We start from the raw sequence: 11,912 nt of genomic DNA, 5'->3' as shown, positions 1-11,912 counted from the left end.
TAGCATATAAAATTTAGAATTTAAAATTTAGAATTTAAAATTTAAAGTAATAGGCAATGGATGGGTGAGAATGGTGACAGATTATTACTAGAAGTGAATAAAATTATAGTTTTTTTTTTATAAATTATGGACCCAAGGCCCAAAGAAAAAGAAACCTATTGCACTACAACTCTGCTGAACTTCACATTGCTTGCACTAGTAAAAAAGTGATGAAACAAACATGGAAGTGGCTGCTCCCAAAATTTAATTCTCGGTTTATGTTCCTCTCCGAGCTTAGCAAGAGTATCGATACAGAAATTCGTTTCTCTGTAGATGTGTCTAACTTCAACACTTTTCATCTTCACCAAAAGCTCCTTGATGGAACGAATGAGGGAGGAGCTACCATGAATCTCCGTTGACATCTTCTGAATCAGCGTCATAGCGCACTTTGAGTCCGATTCCATCACCAGCTTCGCAATCCCCAGCCCGGATACTAGTTTAACCCCAACATAAATGCCCCATAGCTCAGCCATGGTTATGGTACAAATTTCGATGTTCATCGAGAATCCGACAATAGTGCGACCCGTCCAATCCCTAATGAGACCTCCACAAGCGCTTTTACTGCCAGGTTGGGTAACCGATCCATCCACATTCAGTTTGGTCCAACCCCAAATTGGCTCCTCCCAGCCAATAAGCTCCTCTTTGGTAAAGTTTAGTAAGCTATTTCTCTTTTCCGTAATTTTTATTATGGCATTGTAATTCTCCATCAATCTTTTTATCATTAGGAGAAGCTGATTATTTGGCAGAGTCTCATTGCTGAAGATGAGATTATTCTTGCACTTCCTAGTTATGTTGCAAACTGTGACAAAAATTATGGGCCACAGGGTCTCATAGTGCTTTCAAGAGACTAAGGATATGTTAGTACTGAGCCAATCTTAGAAGGATTGAGAGAAAAAAGTATCATGTACGTCTCTGTCTACTATGCTAATCCATGTCGTATGGATGTAGAGACAATCACATAGGACATGGAGCAAAGTCTCCTCTTCTCCGCAGCATCTTGGACAGTTGCCATTTTTCGTGAGGGTTCTGAGCTTCCTCTTACTGTTGGTTAACAGAACTTCATGTGTAAGGTGCCAACTGAAGGTTTTTAAATGCTGAGGTAATTTGATTTTTCAAAGCAATTTGTGTAAATTGCTGTTTTTTTTTTTTTGTGAAATACACTTCATAAGCTCAGTTAATAGAAAAATTGCCATCTGTTGCTGGTATTCATTCCACTGTATCTGCACCAATGTCTGGGTTGGAGGATTTTAAAACTTATATGTTCTAAGATGTCCTCAGACAGGACCTAGCTAAACTTAGCCCAATTCCAATTGCCCTGAATATTAACATAGTCACTCACTTTTTCTCCGAGCTTATCCTCGTCAAGGTTACACGTGGCTAGATTCCTAAGCTTCCAAACTCCTGGGATCCAGTAATCATCCCAAAAGGAGATGCTCTTCCCATCGTCTATCCTCCAAATAAGGTTCTTTTGGAATTCCTCCTAGACCTTAGTTATTCCAATCCATGCATTTGAGCTGCTGGCCTTCTTGTGGACTTTGGGAATGGTGTTGTCTCCTTCCCTATATTTTGCTCTCATCACCTGAACCCATAGGCATCCCTTTTATGGATTAACCTCTAGGCTAATTTCATAAGAAATAATTGATTTGTCTCCTGCGTCCTTCGTATTTCTAGACCACTCTCCTCTTTTGGTTTGCAGATTTTCTTCCAATTTAGGAGGTGAACCTTTCTTTCTTCGTCGCTACTTTTCCAAAGAAAATCCCTATAGATTTTGTCGATTTTTGCGCAAATTGCCATAGAAATCTTCATAGTTTGCATGCAATAGCTAGATATGGTTGATAGCACCGATTGGATAAGGGTGTATCTCCCCGCAAGGGATAGAGATTTCTTATTCCAGCTAGAAAGATTGGTTTGCATACGGTCAAGGATGAACTGAAAATGTTATTGATTGCACTTCTCATTTATTAAGGGCATTCTTAAATACTTTTCCAAATTTACCGTGAGGGTCACCCCAAGCTCCTGGCTTAAATGTTGTTTGACATTATGATTGACATTTTGTTGAAATTGATTCTTTGTCCTGAGCTTTCACAAAACACATGTAAGTTATCTTTGATCAATTGCACTTGTTCGCTAGTAGCTCTAGCAAAAATAATTAGATCATCTGCAAAGTAAAAATGAGATATTTTAGGCCCATTTCTAGAAATAGTTATTGGTTCCCATTTCTTATCAACAACAAATTTATTAATAAGGTGAGATAAACACTTGATACAAAGGACGAAGAGATAAGGTGAGAGGAGATCTCCCTGTCTTATTTCCCTTGTAAGAGAGAAGGCCTCAGATGGTAAACCATTCCAAAGGAGGTTCATAGTAGGGGTGGATATGCAGTAGGCAATGACATTGATGATCTCTTCTGGAATACTAACATCTTTCAAAGTATCCACCACAAAATTCCAGTTTAATCTATCGTAGGCTTTCTCCAGGTCAATCTTTATGACCATGATCCATTTCCCTTGATTCCAATAACGCATGGTGTGAACAACCTCTTGTACCACAAGAATATTATCCGCACTAACTCTGCCAGGGACAAAATTAGCTTGAGTGTTAGAAATAACCACAAACATATACTTTTTAAGTTTAGAGGCAATAATTTTAGTAACAACTTTGTAGCAAACATTACAGAGGCTGATAGGTCTAAAGTGGCTAAAATTTTCAGGGACAAAAATTTTGGAGATGATCGCAATGAGAGTTTTATTCACTTCATTAATATTTGTGGGTTGTTGAAAAATGAACTTCACCTAGGTCATGACGGATTCAGCAATAATATTCCAGGATTGCTGAAAAAATTTTGCTGGAATGCCATTACTGTCTGGGGCCTTCCAACTTTCCATATCAAAAATGGCAGCTCTAATCTCTTCCTGAGAAATCTCTCTGGAGATATCCATGTAGTCCCCCCTAAGGAGCTTTGGAAAATAGTCAGACAACGGAAAAGTACTATAGTTCGAGTCCGTAGAATATAAGGCCTTGAAATAGCTCATGCCCCAACTCTTTAAACACTCAACACCATCAATCCATTCTCCCGCTTCATTCTTAAGGGTTGTTATTTTGTTCATTTTTCTCCTGCCATTGGCTCTCTTATCGAAATATTTGGTATTTCTATCATCAAAATTGAGTTTGTTACTCCTTGCTATCTACTGCCAATAAACTTTCTCCTGCACCACAATGCCTTCATACTCCAGCCAAAGCTCCTTTTGGAGCTTGTCTAGGAAGGGGTTTGGGTTGAAGGATAGGTTATTGGTAATTCCCTCAAGTTTTGAAAGAATTTGCTGCTTTTTTTCTGAAAATATGACCAAAAACTTCTCTGTTCCAAATTTTTTGCTTTTTGTATAATGTTGGCAATATTTTGAGTGAAGCTATTTCTATTATCCTAACTTCGTTTAACAAGGTTGTTGTAGTCCTCATGAAGAACCCAGGGAGCAAAAAAACGAAAAGGTTTGTTGCCCTCCTCAAGATGTGCCATATGAAAGTCAAGTAAAATAGGGAGATGATCAGACTTTAAGCTTAGGCAAATGCTTCACCCCTACTTCTTTAAAACGGCCAGTAAATTCAAGGTTGCTAAGGCAACGATCCAGCCTTCTTTTAACATTATTTCGTTGCCAAATAAAAGGAGGCCTCAAAAAATTTAAATAATTTAAATCACAAGTATTTATACAATTTAAGAATCTACTAGTATCTATAGAAAGGTTAGAAGAACCCCCTGAATCCTCAAGAGAAAGAATAGAGTTGAAATCTCCTCCTAAGCACTAAGGTCCATTTGTATTTGCTGCAATATCTTCAATCATCTCTCAACCCCAAACCCCACCCCTCTTTCAATTTTTTTACAAAGAAAGCCTTACTTCATTGGAATCTCATCTCCCATTTCATCTCCCACATTATTTCCATCATTACCATCGTCACTAACATTGATCAATTTCAGCATTCCATTACTGTTGGTGAAGCTGCATTTTGAAACCGTAAGCACTGAATTCGCATAAAAGAGTGTTTGAAGTGGATATGAAGATCATTCAAGACTCGCATTGAACAAAGTGAGAATGGTGTATGTTCTTATTCTCTGAATATTCTCTTAATTTGTTTATGGTAGTTTAGATTTGTTTTTGGTTTCTGGTTTTTCTAAGAAAAGGGGCCATGGTTTCTGGTTCATATTTCAAATAGTGCATGATCCCTCCAATGCAGAGAGAAAATAAGAAGACCTATATCGATTGAAATATAAAAAAAAAAGAGAGAGAATTTTCAAGCCTCTTAACATAATGGGTCGTATAACCCCAAAAATGATGAAAACATGCATTAGAATGTTTTAATTATGGCATACATAAATGAGTGGTTTAGCCATGGATAAAAAATTAGTTTCCTTAATTACATTTTTAGTTCCTAAGAGTTAGACATGATACAATGGTTAGGTTGTTGCCTTGTTCTTAAAGGTTAAAAGTTCAAAATCCAAGACACAGAATTTTATATATCCTCAAAAAGATCTACTCTTTGTCTGACTGTGCTAATAGGTAAACTAACATGACTTTGTTCATCCATTACAAAATACTATCACACCAGTTTTATCACAAGGTGCAGTAAATTTTGGAGGAACTGTTCCACCTAGTGCAAGAGCTAAGCAGCCAATCATTACACAATATTGTCCTGCACAAATTCAGTCTAGCACTCTATTTCCTATTCTACCACCTAGAACAACTGAAATCGTCTCAGCAGAAACACTTGCAGCAGCAAGTAATGACACTGCATCAAGGATGTTCTAATTTATGCTAAATCTTGGTTTCAAGCATCCAAGGAAGAAATGAATATGCTTTGCTTTTTTATGTAGTAGTTTGATTTGTATTTTGGTTATGATGTTTCAAGTTCATGGATCTAACCTTGAAGTACTCTTTATGAAGGGTTTAATGGGAGATTGTCATTGATAAAAATCTCATTTTTTTGGATCATTTTTGGATTGATGTATGCCTAAATTATGTTTTTAGTTTAAGTTGGCTACAATATTGTTAAGTTGCTACTGTGACAACTTTTTTTTTTTGCTAAGTGTAATGTGTAGCTTGCATGCTATGTTTTGAAGTGTCACTTGACATTAGGGCAATATATTTACTGTTATAAATAATGGTGCAAACTTTTTTTTATATTTGCCGTTATAATTAATGATGCAAATTTTTTTTCTAATTCATTTGCTCTTCTTAATTTAATTTGCAATCTAACATAGGAACATTATTAAGTACTTTGAATTTACAATGGTCATCCAAAAATAAAAATTTGGAACAAAATTTACTAGGAGATATATTGCTTAAATTTACTTCATCTCACAATCATTTAATTCAAGAAAAGAAAGAGAACAAATTTGCAGACAAAATTCAGTTTCAATCAACTCTTTGAGTGAATCTAAAATATAACTTACAAAATAATTATTGCAAATGACAAACTCAACACTAACAATGAAAAGAACATAATAACAAACACTAGATTCAAATACCTACCCTTGCCCTCAACTTTTAGGACTATATTTTTCTGAATCTCTAACAAGTCAATTCTACTCTGCAACTCCATAACTTTATGTTCCAAACCAGCATCATCAGCAAAATACATGGTTGAAACATTAGCAACAATCTTACTACACCCATAGCAACATTCTCGATAGCATCATCATTCAAGTTGATGTAAAAAATTTGACAACCCATGCAAAGAACTTGTAATGAGAAAACTTTTCCTACTCAATCAAACACACTATTCAACACAAATCTGTCAAAATGTAAATTACTAGAAATCCTACAATTGTTTACCTTATATAGTGGGCATCCAAAAAATAGTCTATCCAGATTTTTATAAGTCCTTTTAATAGAGATTATTGTATACAAATCGCATAGATATTTTGGGTGTTGTCCGTTGGTGATTGTGACTTTGCCTAGGCTGCTGATGTCATCGTCTCTGAAACCGTTGCAATTATAGCCACCATTGTGTCTCCTTCCGCAGTGATTTGAAGAAGACGAGCTCCCTTTGCTTGGCATCATTGCAACTCAACTTGTGTTCCAACTATGTAAGAATAAAAGAAAGGCAGATAGAAAACAAAGGGAGGCAGACAAAGGATGGAAGAGAGAAAATGGTGGATAGTTAAGGAGCTTTTATAGGAAATTATTTTATAAGGAGCTTTTATAGGAAACTATTTTATAGTATGCTCTCTTATTATTTATAGAAGTTAGGAAACTATATAAATGAGTGAAATCAAAATGTATTCAATTAAAAAAAATTAAAAATCAAAGGAATTCACATCCATAGCAATTATTCATTTTCTTTCTTTTTTCTCTTTAATAATTATATAGCGAGTGTATTATTGTGAGTAATGTTCAATTTCATATTACTTTCTATCTATTAGAAGTTAAAATTCCACTGCAGACTCAACAATTGGTATCAAGAGCCAACGTTATATTATTCATTATTTGAGTGGTAAAATTCAATTTTGAATATAATGGCTTCTACTAGTAGTAATATCAAAGTAGGAAAATATGAAATCGATAAGTTCAATGGGAAAAATAATTTTTCCTATTGGAGGATGCAGATGAAAAATCTGCTTATATCACAAAAGTTACACAAGGCACTAGCGGGAAAAAAGAAAAAGCCGAAAGGAATGAAAGATGAGGATTGGGAAGAATTAGATCTTGAGGCACGGGCTGCAATTATCTTATGCCTTGAGAGGGATGTTGCTTTCTTGGTGAACGAAGAAACAACTGCAGCAGGCGTCTGGACAAAGTTAGCAGAGTAACTTCATGACGAAGACTCTAACTAACATGATCTACTTAAAATCCAAATTGTATACATGCAAGATGGAAGAAGGCACCTCAATCCGAGAATATATCAATAAGTTTGATAGGATCATATCAAACTTAAAGGATATAGATGTGAAGGTTGATGATGAAGACCAGACACTCATATTGTTACTTTCATTACCGAAGTCCTATGAAAATCTGGTGCAGACATTGATGCTGGTGGGTGACACTCTGACCATGGATGAGGCGAGGGCATCACTTTTAGCGGATGATCTACGTAAAGTTGCTACAAGTGTAATGTCATCTTCAAATGGAAGAGAGTATAATGATCAAGCACAAGGATTGTTCGTGACTAGAGGAAGGACTAATAAAAGAGAAAAAGGTAATAAGCGTGGAAAGTCTAGGCCAAAATCTAGACCTCACATGGAGAGAACATGCTTTAAATGTGGTGAGGCTGGACATTTCAAAGCAAATTGTCCAAATAAGAAGATAACTTTCAAGAAACAGAACAACGACAACCCAAAAGAAAAGCAAGAAGCAAGCTACATCTCAAATGATGAGGAGGATTGTTACTCTGTAACAGAACAATCTTATGAAATCTTCGATAAGTGGATTCTTGATTCAAGAGCCTCTCACCATATGTGTCCAAATAGGAAGTGGTTTACTACCTATGAAAGCATAAATGGTGACACGGTTTTAATGGGCAATGATCATGCTTGTAAAACTATGAGGTTGGGTACTATAAGAATCAAGATGCATGATGGAGGAGTAAGAACCTTAAAGGATGTGAGGCATATTCCAGGCTTGTAGAAAAATCTTATCTCCATAGGTTTGTTGGAGAAAAATGGCTACAAAATAGTTGCGAAAAATGGGGTACTAAAAGTTGTTCGTGGTTCTTTGGTAGTGATGAAGGGAGTTCGTCACGGTAATCTTTATTCTCTTTTGGGGACAACAGTCACAGGTGAGTTAGCAGTTGGAATCGGTAGAAGTAGAGATCAAACAAATTGCACAAGAATATGGCACATGCGGCTTGGACATATGTCAGAGAAAGGTCTATCATTGCTTTGTGGACAAGGTTTGCTGAAGAATATGAAGAAACCACAAATGAAATTTTGTGAGCATTGTGTGTATGGAAAGGCACATAGAGTGAAGTTTTCTACAAGCAAGCATAAAAGCAGAGGATTGTTAGACTATGTGCATACTGATGTTTGGGGCCCGGCTAAAGTTACTTCCAATGGTGGTTCCAGGTATTTTGTTAATTTTGCTAATGATTATTCCAGGTATGTTTGGATTTACTTCCTCAAACATAAGAATAAGGTATTCGATACTTTTAAGCAGTGGAGAGCAATGGTTGAAAACCGAACAGGTAGGAAGCTGAAAACTCTACAATCTGATAATGGCACAGAGTACACGGATGGGGATTTCAAGGAGTTCTGTGACCGAGAAGGCATTGCAAGACACTGGACAGTTAGAGAAACACCACAACAGAATGAAGTCGCCGAACGACTGAATTGTACGCTACTTAAGAAGGCAAGGTGTATGCGCTCTAATTCCGGGTTAGGCAGAGAATGATGGACAGAATCGGTTGCTACAGCTTGCTACATAGTGAATCGATCCCCACATTCTTCTCTAGATGGAGACACACCTTATAAGGTGTGGTCAGGGGAACATGCAGATTACGAGAAACTCAGAGTCTTTGGATGCACAACCTATTATCATGTCAAAGATAATAAGCTTGATGATAGAGCTAAGAAGGCAATCTTTTTGGGGTATCCAAGAGGGGTTCAAGGCTATCGCCTTTAGAGTGTAAATGATTCTAAGTTTGTAATTAGCAGGGATGTTACCTTTGATGAACGATCTATGGTAGCTTTGTCTAAAGATATGGTACCAGATGATGGTGATGTTAGAAAAACTTTAAATACTCAAGTGGTAGAGATAGAGTCTAAATACCAACAAATAGACTCTAGTAATATTCAGGTAGAGCATCCTAATGCTACTCGAGATGACGTAGAGGATGAACTTGATCATGAGAAAATTCAGCGAGAAAATGCATATGCATTACAACAGTAGCAACAGCAGGATTCTTTGGCATCTACTAGGCCAAAGAGGAATTATAAATTTGTTCAGAAGTTCGAGTTAGACAAGCCTTTGAGACATTATAGGCAGGTAAACTTGGTAGATTATGCACTCTCAGTGGAGGATGATGAGCCGGTCACCTTCAAACATGCTATCAAAGATAAAGATAGAGAGAGTTGGTTGGTCACTATGGAGGAAGAGATGCAATCTCTTCATAAGAACAAGACATGGGATGTGGTCCCATTGCCCGTAGAAAATACTGCAATTGGTTGTAAGTGGGTGTATAAAAGAAAAGAAGATCCTACTAAGTCAGATGGTACAAGATTCAAAGCTAGGTTAGTAGCAAAGGGATTTGCACAAAAAGAAGGTGTTGATTACAATGAGATATTTTCTCCTGTGGTGAAACACACTTCCATACAGGTGCTTTAAAGTCTTGTCGCTCATGGTGATCTTAAGTTGGAACAACTAGACGTGAAGACTGCATTCTTGCACGGTGACTTAGAGGAAGAAATCTACATGTATCAACCTGAGGGTTTCAAGATTGAGGGTAAAAAAAGTCAGGTATGTCGTTTGAGGAAATCGCTATATGAATTGAAACAATCTCCTCGGCAATGGTATAAGCGATTTGACTCCTTTATGTTAAAATAAGGTTTTTTCACAAGTAATTATGATTGTTGTGTATACATTCGTAAGCTTCCTGGAGGTGATTATATCTATCTTCTATTATATGTAGATGACATGCTTATTGCCTCTAAGAGCAAGGTATAGATAGATATGTTAAAGGTTCAACTTGGTAAAGAATTTGAAACAAAAGACTTGAGTGCTGCACGGAAAATATTAGGCATGGAAATTAAAAGAGAGAGATCAAGCCAAAAATTGTTCTTGAGCCAAAGAGGATATATTGAGCGCGTCATTGAAAGGTTTGAAATGAAAAATGCTAAATCGGTGGTAACGCTGTTGGCTCCACATTTTAGGCTCTCTAGTAAACAATCTCCCACAATAGCAGAGGATAAGGCTTACATGGAAAATGTACATTATGCTAGTGCAATCGGTAGCCTAATGTATGCTATGGTGTGTACATGCCCAGATATTTCACAAGTAATCAGTGTTGTTAGCAGGTTCATGGCAAACCCAGGTAAGGCACACTGGGAAGCAGTCAAGTGGATATTAAGATACTTGAAGGGTACCATTGACACAGGTTTATGCTTTAGTGGAAAAATCATGTCAAATCAGCGGCTTTGTTGATTCTGATTATGCTGGTGATCTAGATAGAAGACGTTCTACGACTGGTTATGTATATAAAATACAAGGTGCTCCAGTTAGTTAGCGATCGATGTTACAAGTTACAATGGCACTATCTACTGCAGAGGATGAGTACATGGCAGTAGTAGAAGGGGTGAAAGAAGCATTGTGGCTAAAGGGTCTTCTAGATGATTTGGGGTTGAAGCAAGATTGCGTGAATCTGAGTTGTGATAGTTAAAGTGCAATTCATTTAGCTAAAAATTAGGTTCATCATGCTCGTACCAAGCATATTGATGTAAGATATCACTTCGTGCGCGATGTTATAGAGAAAGGTAATATTTCTCTTATAAAAGTACACACAGATGAAAACCCTGCTGATATGTTGACTAAACTAATGTCAGGAAACAAGTTCCAACACTGTTTGGAATTGCTCAATATTACTTCATGTTAGGCATTACATGGAGAAATAGAGGAACTACGATTGGTTTGATCCTGAACAAGGGTACGTAGGCAGTCATTGTAAAAATGATGCAACCGGATATGAATACCACACTTTGATAGTCCAAAATTTGAGTAGATTTCAAATTGTGAACGAGGTGGAGAATTGTGAGAATAAAAGAAAAGCAGAGAGAAAACAAAGGGAGGCAGACAAAGGATGGAAGAGAGAAAATGGTGGATAGTTAAGGAGCTTTTATAGGAAACTATTTTATAAGGAGTTTTTATAGGAAACTATTTTATAGTATGCTCTCTTGTTATTTATAGAAGTTAGGAAACTATATAAATGAGTGAAATTAAAATATATTCAATTAAAAAAATTAAAAATCAAAGGAATTCACATCCATAGCAATTATTCATTTTCTTTCTTTTTTTTCTCTTTAATAATTATATAGCGAGTGTATTATTGTGAGTAATGTTCAATTTCATATTACTTTCTATCTATTAGAAGTCAAAATTTCGATGCAGACTCAACAAACTAGAATCAAGCTGCTGAATAACTAGGGCCTCACTTCTTCTCGCAATCCATTCTTACTATTTGCTTCACAATTTTATTCTACATATTTTTTTTATTTGAATATTGAATATTATTCATCATGTTTGATTAAGATGTAAAATACGAGTGTGACTAATGTGATAAAAAATATTTTACTTCAAAAAATTTACACAGTCATAAGAACAAGTTTCACAATCTAATTACTTATAATCTAAGTAATTGTAGTATATGCGATAAATATTTCGATATTCTATCATTACTATAAGTTCATATGAAAAAAGAACATAATTATACATTTTTGTAAACGATAAAATCTTTGAATATGCATATAAGTCCATAAATTTTGTTAGAGTTTAGGATGAGAATTAATATATATTATTAAAAAAAATTAAAGAATTTAATTTAAAAATTATTATCCTATTAATTAAAATTGTAGGGATTTAGCTTATCTTATATGGTCTTTATTATGCACGGATGTGTCTGTTTTTTATTTGTTAAGCTTGCACAATTATATTTGATTAATAAAAAAAATAAAGTTCTAATATTTATATGCATTTTTTAATTCTTGTTAACGTAACGTGTGTGATACCAACTAACAATAACTGAACCCTTACACTTTGGATTACAATTACTTCCAACATGACCATATTAAGCTTCTGCTTCTGTGTCTCCGGGGGTTCACAACAACAACAATAATAATAAATCTCAAAGATAATTATTTAATAAAATAAATTAATTTTCAATTTCACTATGCATGC

This window comes from Arachis ipaensis, chromosome B05 (assembly GCF_000816755.2).
Source record: "Arachis ipaensis cultivar K30076 chromosome B05, Araip1.1, whole genome shotgun sequence".
Lineage (NCBI taxonomy): Eukaryota > Viridiplantae > Streptophyta > Magnoliopsida > Fabales > Fabaceae > Arachis > Arachis ipaensis.
Note: the sequence above shows the minus strand (reverse complement) of the source record.